The sequence below is a fragment of the Cygnus olor genome, chromosome 7 (assembly GCF_009769625.2).
Source record: "Cygnus olor isolate bCygOlo1 chromosome 7, bCygOlo1.pri.v2, whole genome shotgun sequence".
NCBI lineage: Eukaryota > Metazoa > Chordata > Aves > Anseriformes > Anatidae > Cygnus > Cygnus olor.
The window spans coordinates 11,966,886-11,982,502 of record NC_049175.1 but is presented as its reverse complement, the minus strand read 5'-3'; the positions used below and the strand labels follow the sequence as shown (position 1 = coordinate 11,982,502).

Genomic DNA, 15,617 nt, shown 5'->3' with positions numbered 1-15,617 from the left:
ACCTTTGAAAGATAGAATGCAAAAAAGGCTGCTTGTGACAAAATAACTGTTTCTCTGTAGTGCTGGCTTCCTTTTATTTACAGACATCACAAATTTTCTAAATGCTAGATAAGGCAATTCTGTAAGCTTGATAAGGGATTGTGATTCAGCAGGACTAATGTTGCAAGTTGTGTTAGTGTAATGCATGTCTGCAAAGATCTTTGAAGAGTGTAGGCCATTTTTGGTTTTGGGGTCTGTCCCTCAACAGCAGCATTGTGTGTCAGTTTTTCCAGACTGGTCTTTGTGCCACATCCAAGTGTGTGGGTGCTAAGGAAGGGGCACACCTCAGCTGCTATACACTATGTTGAGAAGGGAAGGCGGCAAGTTAGGCTGCTTTTCCCTGTCTCCATCCCTCCCAGTGGCTGAAAAGCTGATACTGAGAAGAGTGGATTTGTTGCAGCCATCACAAGTCATGCTTATTTAGTGAGGAAATTGTTAAATGCTGAGGCCTCCTGTCAGCATAGTATCAGTGTCCTACTTTCATACCACTGATTTACAAGTTGCAGCATATGACAGGCTTCTGTAAAATTCAGCTAACCTTTTGGAATGCTTTGATGTATGAATTAGTTACGAAGGTTAAACTTTCTGAAATATCCTTGTGGCTTTTATGGTAACTTATGCACAAAGTCCTCATGCCAGTACATTTTTTATAAACTCTGTCTTCCTTTGAGTTTTGTGGGACACTTGTCCTTTGGAAAAATCTTAAGTTGTCTTTTGTTCCAGTAGAGCAATCTGAGCCAAACAAAAGAGGGAATGGGAGTACAGGAGTGATTTCCTGCTTTTATCAATAAAGTTGTTGCTGTATTTGGATTGATGGCAAGGATGAAGAGATGAGCATGCTGTCCCAGTCATTGCTCCAGCCCAGGTTCATCCAGCCCACTGACAAGAAATTCAGGGTTTGAAAGATGATAGTCAGGTATTGCGCACTCAACATGACTTCTCAGGGAGGTCTGGTGACATATTAAATGGGCCACTATGGAAACAGGAGGCGTTTCATTGTTGCAAAATCGAATAGCATCTGTGGTACAAAATTAGTGGACATTTCACAGGACTGTTACTGAAGATTGGAAATTCTCTCCCCCACAGCTATTAGAAATTAAACCTCTCCCACAGTTATTCCAAGTAGGGAAAAATATGTTAAATGCCTTGAAATAAATTTTGCATTAGGACTGTGGAAAGACAACCAGAGGGCTGCTTTGCTGTATTTTACTTCAGCCTAAACTCCGCAGCTTGTAGGCTACAAGCCTGAAATTAAACTCCTAAAATTATAAAAGCTTAAAACAAAGAGAACATTAATGGTCCCTGGCTTCTTTCCCACAGGCTCTGCAAGCTTTGATTTCCGGAACTTTAATAGAGTAGGAAAGCATAAAGCTATTGCTGTTATGTATTGCTCTTCTTATACTCAATATTACTACTGTCAAACAGAACAGCACTTCCTTAAAAAGATAACACTCCTGAGCTGATAGTTAACCTGAGAAAGCTAAATGTGTCCTGGTTTCAGTTAGGACAGAGTTAATTTTCCTCCTAGTAGCTGGCAGGGTGCTATGTTTTGGATTAGAATGAGAAGAGCGCTGATAACATGCTGATGTTTTAATTGTTGTAGAGCAGTGCTTACACCAAGCCAAGGACTTTTCAGCCTCTCTCTGTCCTGCTAGCGAGCAGGCTAGGGATGCAGCAGGAGCTGGGAGGGGACAGACCCAGGACAGCTGACCCAAACTGGCCAAAGGGGTATTCCATACCATCTGACGTCATGCTGAACAATATATAGGGGTGGCTAGCCGGGGTGGAGGGGTGGCCGGCTGCTCGGGGATAGGCTGGGCATCAGTCAACGGGTGGTGAGCAATTGCATTGTGCATCACTTATTTCGTACACATTATTACTATTAATACTATTATTATTATTATTATTGTTGTTATTCTTTTCCCTGTCTTAATAAACTGTCTTTATCTCAACTCACAGACTTCACTTTCCCGTTTCTCTCCCCCATCCCGGAGAGGGAGGGGGGAGGGTGAGCGAACGGCTGCGTGGTGTTTGACTGCCAGCCGGGCTAAACCACAACAAAATGCTATTTTTAAGAGCCAGGAAAGTGCACTGTTTGTCCATTAAACATGCTCTTATAAATAGAATATAAGCAGCAGAAGAGGGATGCACAGTGATTCTTCACTGATACATATTGCTTCAGTGGCATAAAATTAATGTAAAGGTAATTGTAAAGGTAATCTAACCACCCTGAGCACCCATTCAGTATGCTTTTGCCAATAAGGGGCCCTTTTACAGACCTTACCATGGAGGTCTACTCAAATTCCTCCATCAGAAATGAAGATATGACTTGGAGAGCAGCTTCTTTTCAGCCACTTTTGGTAGGCTCATTGGACAGCTGAATGTAAAGCTGATGAGACTTCAGGTTGTGCCGGGGCATCAGCAGACTTTTCAGTGTAGTTTAACTCTTGTAGGTGTGTTGGTGAATCCTCACTAAGAAAAAAATCAACTTCCTGAGTCAAAAGATAGTCTTCTCCAAAGGATACAGATGTCTCTCAAGTTACTGGACGCTTCCAGTACTTCTTGGAAAGGACTCACAGGCCAACCCAGTCAAGTTACTTCACTACAAATCTTGAGTTAGAAGTTTGCTTTAGTGGATCAGTTTATAGTACTATCATGAATCATAGAATAGTTTGGGTTGGAAAGGGATCTTTTTGGATCATCTCATCCAAGTGATAACCATTAATTTTGGGTCAATTAGCAACTGGTCCAACACATGAAGGAACCAAGTCAGATACAGTCAGAAATGAATTTGAATGGATGTTTCATTTTCAGCTATTCACGTTTTACCATTGGTGACTAAATAAGCCTAAATAACGATCACAATGATTTCTACAGTATATAAACTAAGAAGCAGGGAAGGGCTGTGTTTTCAGGTGCCCACTAGTTTTGAGTGGTTGGGTTTGAGGCATTCTTTTATTCCAGGCTGTTTTTCCAAACAGTTCAATCCCTATACATTTTCAAAGTTAATGTTCCTTTGCAAATTCTTTTCTTTCTTTTTCTTACACTAGCATGCACACCATTGCAGTGTGTTAGCGAAAGATATGTACCAGGTGGATTTCCACTTTCAGTCCTGCTTCATCTACTGCCTGCCACGGGTTTTCTCTCAGCTCTTGCAGTGCTGTCAGCTACCCTCCCCCTTCAAAGCTCTTAATACATTCTCCTGAATTCATTCAACAAAATTGGACATACAGATTTATGCTGGAAATAACATGTAGTGTTGTTTTTTTCGTTCTGTTGAGGTTACAGAGACATGGAAGAGGAGGTCTTAAACTGTATAAAACAAGCATTAAATTGAATGAATGCTCATGTAAGGGGCACAGGCTATAGATATTCAGAAGGGATGTCTGTGAAAATGTGTGCTTTATTTGAAACCTCTTAAAAAGGGAAAGACTCTTTTTTTAAGAATGTAGAGGGGAAATTTTTGATTAAACTCTTCTGAAACAACCCTACTAAATAGATGCAAAGCTTTCTGTGGTGCTGAGGTTAAAGGGATCATGGATTGTTCATCTGCAGTTCTAAGAGAGCCTGTTATAACCACGCATTTTCGTTAACCAGGTCAGCTGAAGAAATGTTGTCTATATACTGCTGCATAGTCGTCTGCCTCAAACTATCCTACTGATAAACAGAGGACTTGTGTTTGCAGAGTTCTTTTCAAGTACAGAAAAATGTATGTGGGAGAGATTAATTAATAGTTCAGCCAGTGTGAAATTAACCTTAGGCAGCTAAATCAGCTTCCTTTTTGCAGCATTAGGACATGTCCTATCTGTTATATCTATACAGTGCCCAGGTAAAGCATTGATACAAAAAAATCAATTCTTTGTAACTAATCAGAATGCTGTTGCAGCAAGGCCCGTAATTTGAGGTAACTTTTGTTTTCTCATGCATAACAATTTTTGAACATTATGTTAATTTCCACTTAAAATTGATAGTTTTTTTGCAGAAGGTATGAATATCCAAAACACTGGCTTTTTTTTCTTTTCCCCCCTGAGTATTCGAGCATGATTTTTTCACTCTATCATTTTGCTTGTTAGTTGATCGATGAGTCTTCTCTACTGGCAGAGGCAATTTAAAACTATTGTGAAAATTTCTCGTAATGTTCTTTTGCTGAAAGCGTGCTTGCTGTTGGAGCTGACTTTGTAAACAAGGCTTTGCAGGGCTCTGCAGAACTTGGTAAACTAGAATTCAAGGGCATCTGGTACACTTATCTTCTTGGATAGTCTTGGATTCTCTTTAATTCTGGGAGATAGGTAATCAAAAGAGAAGAGGACTCAAAACTAGAGGAAATAAAGTGTGTGGGAGAGTGGAATTTGAAAAATAAATCAAAATAATGATACATTTCCTTTTTATGAGAAGTAAACCTGCTCTTGGGGAGTCTTGCTGCTAGGAAATTCCCATAATAACCTCCTTTAAGGTTAAATGCACATATAGAAAGTCCGGATCTACAACACGGATTAAGAATTATGAGTTCTAATGTTGCTAGATTGAAATGAAATTTTTAAGTTTATGAGGGGTATTCTCCTCTCTCTTTCATGTTAGAGACCGTGGCACTGCTGTAGTAGAACCCCTGTAGTTCACCCACAGTTCTGTAAACTTCTTTCAACTGCTTTTCTGAACTAATTTCAACAGAGGATTGTCCACGATAATACTAAAAAATCATGAGCCTGGGTATGTTGTATAGTCTGCCATTAGTGTTTTATAGTACTTATTGAAAAATTAAAATGCTGGACAGCCTAAAATGCCAGACAGCCTAAAATGCCATTTTGACAGTTTCCTCTGTCCTGCATAAGGCCTTATTACCCACGTAGCTTAAAAGATTGACTCTTCTATATTTTATTTCTAAGGTAGGTGAACTTTGTTACCAGTTTGAGGTAGCCATGTGGCCGGATGGCTAAGGAAAGATTTGGAAATAATTTTTCCGATGAGCTGCTGGGACTGTACAAAAAGTTATCAAACATCAATAGCAAAGCTTTGCACCAAAGTTGTCTTAAAGTTCAAATCAACAGCAGATTGCAGTTGGTTAGCATGTCACACTGGCTATTCTGGGAGCCCTCGATCTGAGGGAAAAGGATCATCTCAGAGATTGTCAAGTCTCAAATTCAATATACACAGATAGTCACAAACAAGAATATTTTGCTATCTTTCTCTGCTGGTACGTAGAGCGTTGACAAATGTGGGACAACTTCTTAAGTATATGAGCTTAGGTAGGATTAATGAGTACCAGTAATAAATTCTCACTATAGAGTCTGTATGTAGAAGTCTTTTCTTTTCATCATCTCATTAATGAGTTTGGCCATTAATAGCTTAGAGTGCTGAATAAGGATTTACATTTAATTGAAGTCCTCTGCTTTTAGCTGACAAGATGCATTTTAAACACTTGATGGATGTAATTAGTGTGATGAGGCTTTAAAAGAAATTGTGTTTGTTAAGTTTAGAATTTGCCATGTTGGTTTATACATGAAGCTAAAGCACACTTATCAGTAGTTCGGTGAGTTTGGAAAAATGTGTCTTATTATTATTGCTAATATATAGAAGTTTTAACATGTTGTTACAGCCCAAATGCATCATGGTTTTAGATTTGAGAATGCAGTTTATTATGTTATGATTGCCAATTAATTTATACTGCTACAAAGTACATTTTATTCCATGTCAGAACATACACTACAGTTATACACAAGCCTATATTCTTTTGGATAGCAAGGAATTGTGCATAATTGTTTAAGTTACTGTGCTTATTAAGCTTTCAAAAAAAAAAAAAAACAACAAAAAACTCCATGAATACTGCTGGACTTCAGTACCCACAAATTAAGGGCAACTGCCTGCCACTCAAGGTCACTATTTCCCTCGTCATTTCCTTCTGTTCAGTCTGATAGGCAACAGCTTCTCACTTCAATATTTCAAGATTTGTTCTAAAGTTATATGCAAAAATTAAACCAAAAGAAAAAAAAAAAGAAAAACATGCAGGAATGTTGAGATGCCATGGTGGTTGGCTTCCTTATGTTGTAAAACAAATACTGTCTGTAAGTTCAAACTGTCAATGAGTTTTAATGGCAACTGCACGCAGATTGCCTCACAGAGTTTATTGCTTCCCTTGTGGGAAACAGTTTATTTTCAATGTCTTTTTTTTTTTTTTTTTTTTTTTAAATTAGGAAGATGTAAAGTTTTAATACAGAATCATAGAATGGTTTGGGTTGGAAGGGACCTTAAAGCCCATCCAGTTCGAACCCCCCTGCCCTGGGCAGGGACACCTCCCAGCAGTCCAGGCCTTGAACACCCCCAGGGATGGGGCCTCACCACCCTCTGCTTGATGAATTTCTTCCTGATATCTCATCTAAATTTCTTCCTTTTTTTGGTTAAAAACCATTACCCCTTGTCCTATCACAACACCCCCTAACAAAGAGTCCCTCCCCAGCTTTCCTGTAGGCCCGTTTTAGGCACTGGAAGGCCACTCTAAAGTCTCCTGGGGCCTTCTCTTGTCCAGGTTGATCAACCCCAACTCCCTCAGCCTGTCTTCGTTGGAGAGGTGCTCCAGCCCTCTGAGCATCTTTGTAGCCAGAATTCTGATTTACAGTGTTATTTTTTTTCCCCTATATTCTGTCATTGTGACATATGTATTGCCAGTGTCAATAGGGATGAACAGAAATACATGGTCCAGCATCATTGATGTTGAAGGAAATCTGTTCTTCAATGAAAGACAAGTTACTGGCTAGGAATTGGAAGTGTTACAGAGCTTTTGAGCTCATATAACAATAGTGCTAATTTTTGCTGCTGTCCCACATATGTACCAGTAGTGCAGCTTGGAGACTGTTGTTAAGGATTAGTGAAATAAGGGAAAACTAATCATTTAGTCCTAAAAGTACAGAAACTATTTGGGTGCAAGTGGCTGTAGGAAAAGTTCTCACTGAAGTGTTTCTGTCACTGTCGTGATCCTTTGTTGGAAGGTGGATAGTTAGTATATTACACTCTGAGTCACAGGTGTAACATGAAATGAAATGCATTTCTGAATTGGAAATTACTTGTATATGTAATGCATATGTATTCCAGGTAGTACAGTTTGTTTCAGGAGAAGCTGGCTGATATGAGGCAATGTAGAATGAAGCCTGCACTGTTCTGAGGATATGACTCACATTACAGATGGCTAGGAGGCTAATACTGTGATATGAAAGTGTTATATTACAAAGAATAGTGTACTGCTAACAAAACTGTGATGTGCTGGAATGATTGTTTGATGTTACTATTTTTTGAAGAGGAAAAGATGATCCTTTTCTTAAACTTCAGCTAAATATTTTTATATAAAATATAAATATTTTTATATAAGATTACTGTGATTGTTAGTAGTGAGGAATGTGGGGAGTAAACTCATCTGGTTAAAAAATAGACTCTCTATATAGCTATTTTTTATACTGAACCATAGGTAATTATTTTTCAGAAGTCAGTTAATTTTAACTGGGTGGCAGGAATTAGTGGTAGCCTCTTTTATAGTAGGTAAGAAGACAATGTTGCGATATATACCATGTTTTTAATATGCATCCCACCCAATGTTAATAAGATATATCTGCCACCATCTGCACAACATTCTAATACAACTGCTTGCTTTCATTGGCAAACAAGGTTCCTGGAAGGTAATAGTTGAGACTAGCTTCATGAAGCTTAGTCAGAGCACTTTGTATAGCTTACAGTCTTTAAATTTCAGTCTGGAGGGGAGGAGAGAGGAAGTAGCATTCTATCAAAAAGGTTAAGTGCTCAACTGTTGCAAGAAGTGAAGATGTGAGTGGCACATGGGTGTTTAAATTCCTATTTGCAGATTTGAAAATCTTTCCTGTAGTCTGTTTTAAAACAAACAAGATAATCCATAGGAAACTGAAAAATCAGTAACAAAGCATCAATTAAGGTGATGAAGTCTAAAGTTTTTTTTTTTGTGCGACTCCAGTATTCATTTTGTAGACTGCATTCCCCTTTTTTATTCCTTTAATATCTGTGGCTTTTGCACAGCTTACCACAAACCAAAGAAGTTTCTGCATAATTGGAGAAATAAATAAATAAAAAATATGCAACATGAAACAATGTGTGTGCTAGAATATACATTATAAAATCTGTATTTTGGAATAAGGAATCCAATTACGATGGTTGTATCTTCAGTGGCTCAGAGATTGTATGACTAATGCATTATTATTGCTTATTATCTACATTCTAGCAAAACACATGTTCAGTCTTCATGTTTCCTTCATCTACAGCTACTTGTAATCTTGAGGGCAATGAAGGGAAGAATTACGAAGGCAATTAGGGTGCCCAGCTTCTATTGGAGATCTTGTTTGTACCTTTGAACGTTTTTATGTGTATTTTCTCCCCTGAGTTACGGCTGAACCAGCAGAAGGGGCTGGTAATTTCATTACATTATTTTGAAGTTGATTTGTGAGTTTTACAGCCTTTAAGGAAGTGGAAAATATAGTGCCTAATTTAAAATCTGAACCATGAGTTCTACAACACCAGTTATTATAGACACTAGTTAAAGAACTGTTATCCAAACATGCAGTGAGTCCCTGACCGTAAAAGGCACGTGTAAGACCCAACAACACAACCCATGTTTTGTCAGGAAGCACAGAATAAATGCTAGGGGAATATACTGAGCTAGAGTAATGCACGTAACCAGCAAGCAGTATCATTATCGTTGCTAGACTTGTTAAAAAATAGTCATACAGGAAACAACAAAATATTAAGATGAAACGTATTTTGGTTATTTCTGTATGAATTGAGTCCCACAGTTTCATGAAAAGGTGTTTTACATAATAAGAAGGCAGTTTTTCTCTCTTGTTAAATTAGGTGTGAAACAGAAGTTACTGAGAAGTTTTTTGTTTGATTTTTCAAGATGCTAAGAACCAGATAGTAGCATTTTTTAAATACAAAAAAGTGCTTAAAATACTTTAAGAAATACATAAATGCTGTTTTGTTTTTAACATTCCAATTCCCATTACCTTAGAACATGTTAGTTTGTCTTTCAAAACCGCTTGCTTGACTTCCGGAAAAACTCAGTGATCTTCCCTGACTTTTTACTGGCACTGTTAAGGCATTTACAGTCCTCTTCCTGATTCTTTCAATTTCCACCTATCAGTATAATTATGCACATGAATTGTAGTGCCCATAAAAATGCAAAGTTTTCGTATAGTTAGTATATCACATTATGGGATATAGCACAGGTATAATATATGACAGCTATAGAAGGTACTGCTGGATATGAAGTGAGAATAACTATAATAAAGGCTGACTTCATGAAGACAACTCTTGCAGGCTGTTGCCAATATCAGGGTTGTTTTTGTTTTCCAGCATTAAGCAATTAAGTTCCTTAGAGACCAAGCTAGTTAAATGTTTTGTTAGTTTGAAGAAGAAAAGAATTTGCATGCAGAATTGGGCAGATATTTTTTGCAGTTATGTAGTAAAGCAATAAAGCTTGTAATGTATTTATGTCTTTGTTTGGAGTGTAAGTACATGAGTAATTAGGATGTTTCAGTTTCCTATATGTTTATATTAATAAAGTCAGTGCTACCACAAAACATTTTGAGAATTTGCAAGGTTAAATTGTAATTATGAAGTCCTACATGATCTTAATGCTACCACTAATGTTCAAGTAATAGAAACGTAACATTCAATTAAGAGTGCAAGGTGTGACATATGGTCAATGTATTAGTCACACAGAAACATAGGAAGTGACTGTTTTAGGGAGTAAGAAGACATATTTGAGGGCTTTTTGGAGAATTCTTTTTGAGATAGATTTCTAGTCATTCAGTTTCATCTTGACAAGCCAGTTTGTGTGAAACTAAGACACTGTAAGAAAGAATTAAAGATTGTTTTCCTAAAAAGGTTGCTTGATTTCAGTAATAAATAATTTAAATTTTTTTTTCATGTGAACATAAAATACTTCCTGTAATAATGTCAGTGAATTTCATTGATGTGTTTAGAAAGAAAAGCCTAATAAAGGAATAGGGGTTAACTACCCTTTTGTCCCTTCTTAGTAAAACAGTAGTCATTCTTACATTTGAATGCTAATGCTATAACCATGATGCTCTAATATTATGAGTAAGACAAAAATTTTAGGTAGATGTGATCTTGTTGATGGGTTGGTCATATAAATCATATTACCTCTCTTTGAAAATCTTTGTTCATTATTATTTTTACAAGGCTTGCACTAATTCTAAATTTGACATAATTTCTCTGGTAGGTAAAACATTGGCCATCAACTCCCACCTATCTATCCTTGATTGTCTTGAATATACTCCTTTTTATTAATTTACAACCTTGATCATCTGTTCATAGCTCCTGAACGCTGCCATTTAAAAAATATATATTATTTTTTATTTATTTTTTGCACCCTATTGTGTTCCATTCACCATTATGACAAGAATTAGTTTGGCTGTAGCCCTGAGGATCCCGTCAAAATCCTGTATTGTACCACCGTGATAGCACCAATTTTAGAAAGCCTAGTTAAGAAGAAAATCGAGGCTGGATATCACTGACTGACAGGTGACCTCCATGCACACCTACGTACATAAAGTTACAAATGCAACTGTATTTCATCCAGTGCAGAGTGAAATGAGTTCTTGTGCATCCCCTTAAGGAAACTCAATCTACAGTAGCTGTAATCCTGATTTCATTGATTTGTATCCTTCACTGTAATTTAAAATACTGCTGGTGGCATAGACATAGTGTAAGGCCTAAAGTAGTTGCTGCAAACCATACCAGCAGGTTGCTGCATGCAACCTCTGCCCAAGAAAATATGCTGTGTACTCATGTCAGTGGTAAGTTTCCCATTATTTGGTTTTATTACTGCTTGTGGATTTGATCTTTCGTAAATTCTTATGTTTTCTGTACACTGTGTGTTGATGTTACTGTAACTTGTAAAAAGGGGGTAGGTGCCCTTCCTTTTGATGTCTAATGATACCTTTCTCATTGTAAAAATACATGATATAATCTGCCAATGAAGGAAGTTGAAGTAGTTGCTTGTAGTCTGAGTTTATTTTTATTATGTCTTAATGTCACTTAGTGGTGTTTTATAAGTAATGAGTTCTAAATGAGTGGCCACAAATTTATTACAGCACCTGTCCTTCCTGCCTAATGCATCTTGCCTTTTAATGATAGTGTATCCTTACAAGCTGGATAGACTATTTCTTGCTAGCATTCATCTGCTCTTATTTTGCCCATCATTGACTACATTCAGGTTATAACTCCTATACATAGAGATGAAATTAAAATACAGTTGAATATTTAGTATGCTGAAAGGATTAGCTGCTGCTATCTCGTTATACGGAAGAATGCAAAGAAGGTAAACACATCTGTATGCAAAAGATACCTGTGATTAAACTAACTACCCACTGGATGTCACTATTGTTCCACAGAAATTCACCTAAGAGAATATTTATCTAGAGTTGCGTGGCTGCCTGCAAAGACCTTCAGCTTGCAGTAAACTGAGATTTTCTAATTGTGTTTGCAGGAATGTTGTATGTTTATGTTCATTTTTGCAATTGAATTTTATGTCAAGGTTTGCTAGTTCATAAAAAATAAAAATAAAAAAAAATGCCAAACACTGAGCCATGATGACTGTGTAAGTGCAGATAGTGAGTAATGAAAACCTACCAGCCAGTAGAGATGCTTGCATTCATTATATTCAAGCCACTTGTTCTCATTATTATTCTCCTACTCTGCAATTGCTGGAGGTAATCTCAACACAGTGAATGAACATTACCAGTCTGCTTGAATTTGCCTAGTACATTAGTTATTTTCTTTTCCAAAAATGTGCATTCTGTATTGTTTAGTATCCTGAAATATCACTGGTATATTTTAAGAGCTAGCGAATAGCATCTGGGGCTTTTAGTTGAGAAGTGAAGTAGTCCACTGGCTGGGAGGATATCTTTGGGAAGGAGACTGGATTATCTTCCAAGTACTCAATAGGTGTGTGATCTTGAGCATATTACCCAAAATGTCTCTTGTTGTTTCCTTTGCAATCTTTTGCCTGTCTTCTCGACGTCCCTTGTATAAACATTTAGCATAAGAGATTGTTGCAAGGTGCTTATGGAATAGCTACCAGAGGATGTCCTGACATTTTATCAGATTTTTGGGGTGGTATCATAAAACGAAACAACCTTGTTTGGTGATTCCACCCGTTTGTCTTGTCACTGTTTAAACAACTATTGACTGCTTTACCAATAAAAATGAAATGCATTTTGTCTGTGGCTTGAAATACCTTGGTCTTCAAATGGTAGCCCCAGAACACAAAATATGACTCAGGAAAAGGAATAGAAGTTGCTTTTTAAAAAAAAAAAACAATCAACAGTGTAAAAAAAAAAAAAAAAAAAAAGCTTCTAAATACATTCTTGCTTTCCTAAAATTGGAATATATGGACAGCATCAGGTCCATTAAAGAACAGGTGAGTTGTGAGAAGCATTCAGTCACATCTCCTTCCTCAAATTGGTGCCTGAAATACTTGAAGAAGTAGAGCTTTAAAAGCCATCATAGCTTTTGCACATCCTCTGAGGATTGCTTGGCATCAACCCATTAAGGCTTTAACAGTTCTGTGAGAGAATGGCATCAAAATATCCCCAAACCAAGATGGAGTGGGACACTAGGTACCTGCTATCCAAACTGGAGAGAAGCAAATGAGAAATTTCTTCTCTGGAATCACTTTACCACTTCATTTGTATTCAGGAAGAGGGCAGCCTTTCACAGGGACTGGAAGTTCCTCAGCTAAGATGAGGTTGTTTCCTACAAGATGATTGTAATTTGTGATTCTGGTGGCCTAGCCACTAAAAACAAGTCACTTCTATAGTGTTTAGTTTGATGGCGGTGAGATTAAGGTTAGTTTAGTTTGTGTTGTCCTCGTGCAGATCAAAGCATGTGTTTTGTAGTATGTTTTAACATGTTATGAAGCTGGTTAAAAATGTTTTTTAAGCCATAGCCACTAGAGTGGGATTTAACAACTCAGTTCTCAGGCCTCAGGCTGTGCAAGAAGGTCCAATTAGTTATACTGGGCATTTTATTTTGTGTAATAAGACAGCAGTTTCATTATCAATGGCAATAGCAGCAATTACATGTTCATCTGTGTTTGATATATAGTTGGAAGTACATGAAAAGTGAAGTCTGTTGTATCTTGGGTGATAAATGACTTACTTGATATGAGCATGTCTGTGCTAGAATATAAACATGCTGGATTTTCCTCGTTATTTTTGTTACCCATCTATGATTTATGACATACTGGCTTTATTTGCTTTTTCACTCCCGTAGTTAAATATTTTTCAAGGCAGTTAGTGATAATTTTACAGGTATTAATTTCTGTAGGATTGATTTTTTTGAGTATTGAGATAGAACAAGGCATTAAAGAGACACAGAAGGGAGCATATAAAGTCAGACTCAGTTATTTACGACTCATTCACAATCACAATCCATTAAGAAGTTTTAGAAATGTATTGATTATCCTTAAATAACAGAATTTTTAAATTAATCATATGAAATCATTTTCAGAATGTAGTTAGCACTCCCCAAACAAAAGAATAGCAGGATTTTCTTTTACATATACATATGTGCGTGTGTGTGTGTGTATATATATATATATATATATATATATTTGCACACACATACATATATTCATGTATATATGTTGGGGGGCAATCTTTTTTTTTTTGGTAGTACCTGATATTAGTCATCATTGCAGACACTGAAGCCTATAGAAGTAAAGAGATGGTTCTTACCACTAAGTTTACAGCAAAGTATAGTCCTTCAGCACAGGGATAACCAAGACCTGCTGGTAGAAAACTGAATCCTGTAACAGCTAAGATCATTTAATTTATATTGACTTTTAGTAGCAACTTTTAAACTACAATTAAGCTTAAAAGTCATAGTCTGCTCAGTGCTGCTAAAATGTCTTAAGCACTTCCATTATTAATAATTGGTGGGGATCCTATTTGTATTGAATAAAGTGGGGTCTCAGTGTTGCAGGATTCAGGGTAGTCTCAAGCTCCTGCTCTTGGTTATTTTCTCACTTCAGTCCTTGAAAATGAGAATGGTTTCACTATATGAAAAAAACAAACCACAACAACAAAAAAAACCCTTCAAGTATATTGATTCTTTTTAAGAGATGCTTTATAGCTTTGTTTTTATCATATCTAGCATATCTCAAGGTAATTGGCTGTGATTATTATTTTCCTAGTAAAAACATAGGAGAACATCCTGCTAAGGTTTTGCTTTTTTTAGTCTGCTGCAATGAAACTGCTTTGTAGAAACACTCCCTCCCAAGTGATTGAAGACGTGCAGTTTACTAAGCCAAATCAAGTTACAAAATAGACATAATTACATTACTGACTCTACTTCTATATGGGTGCTGCTGAATTATTTCAAGAATGAAAAAAAAAAAAAAAACACCTTCCTGTTCAAAAGATCATCAAAATATATAGGATGCATTATTTTCTTTTCCAGATATGGGGGGAATGTTATATTCTAATGCAATAAACGCAATTAGATGACTTTGGGAGAGGGAAGGCAGGGAGTAGCCAGGTTCCAAATCTGAATTTTGTCCAGAACCACTGATGAATGACTTCACATTCAAAATGAGTATCTGAATTCTTGTAATGTTATCAGGGTATTGCTAAGAGAGAAACATAATTTGTTACTGATTCTTTTAAAGATTTTTGCATGCAATCTTCTTAGATCAGTGAGCAACCAATTTTCTCTGAAAGCTCTTTTACAGTTGTGTTTCTAAAATGTACACTGTTTTCCTTTATACATAATGAAGCTTTATTTAGTTATTAGAGAGACAGTGTACAAAATGCATCACAAAACCCTAAAAGCCCAGCCCAGCAAATAGAAAGGAATAGAAGAAAATGACAGATTTCATTGTTTCCTCAGCTACATTAATGTCTTTGACAGTCTTGAAAAGAGAATTTCTAATGAGCACTTGAACAAATGTGTGCAGGAAGTGGTCTTGCTTTTGCTACTGCACATTTGAGTTCCTCTAATTGCATCAATAAGGAATTTCTGCTCCTCATTTAATGAATGCCTTTTGACTACTTTCTGAAAAGCAACTGGATATAAGGGATAAACACTGGCACCTTTTGTATGAAGTCGCATAAACAGGTTACCGTTAGTAGTTATCAGCCTTAGAAAAACTATTATAATGCAGTAGAGTAAAGCCCACATTTTTTATTTCAATATTTTTATTAGGCTCAGGTTTCTCACTACTTTGCTTTTGGTGTGATAACTCAAGTCCTAAGACAGTGCTTTAGCTCATTCCTGGCTTTTTATTATATCTTGTGCTGGGCAGAAATCAGGCATTCTTTCAGAGCTGTTCCTGCACCATCTCTTGCCTCAGAGAAGTCAGAATTCCTATGATACTACAGTACCTGGGTCTTTAATTTGTTTTTGGTTCAAAAAGTGAGTTTCAGAGCATGGGCTAGGGTTAGTTTGGGGGAAGGGAGCTGGGTTTGATTTTTTTTTTCTTCATTGTCATTTTTCTCCCTAAACAGAGGCACACTCACTGCAGGTGCAGTGGATTAGTTATG

General features: G+C 36.8%; 2 protein-coding genes across 16 annotated transcripts in view; one reads left to right on the top strand and one right to left on the bottom strand.

Annotated features, from left to right (window-relative positions):
• CTNNA3 (catenin alpha 3) overlaps positions 1-15,617 on the top strand; it is a 523,550-nt gene that overhangs the window by 201,641 nt on the left and 306,292 nt on the right. The gene's annotated exons all lie outside the window — the stretch shown is intronic.
• LRRTM3 (leucine rich repeat transmembrane neuronal 3) overlaps positions 1-15,617 on the bottom strand; it is an 86,203-nt gene that overhangs the window by 67,604 nt on the left and 2,982 nt on the right. The window lies entirely within an intron of this gene.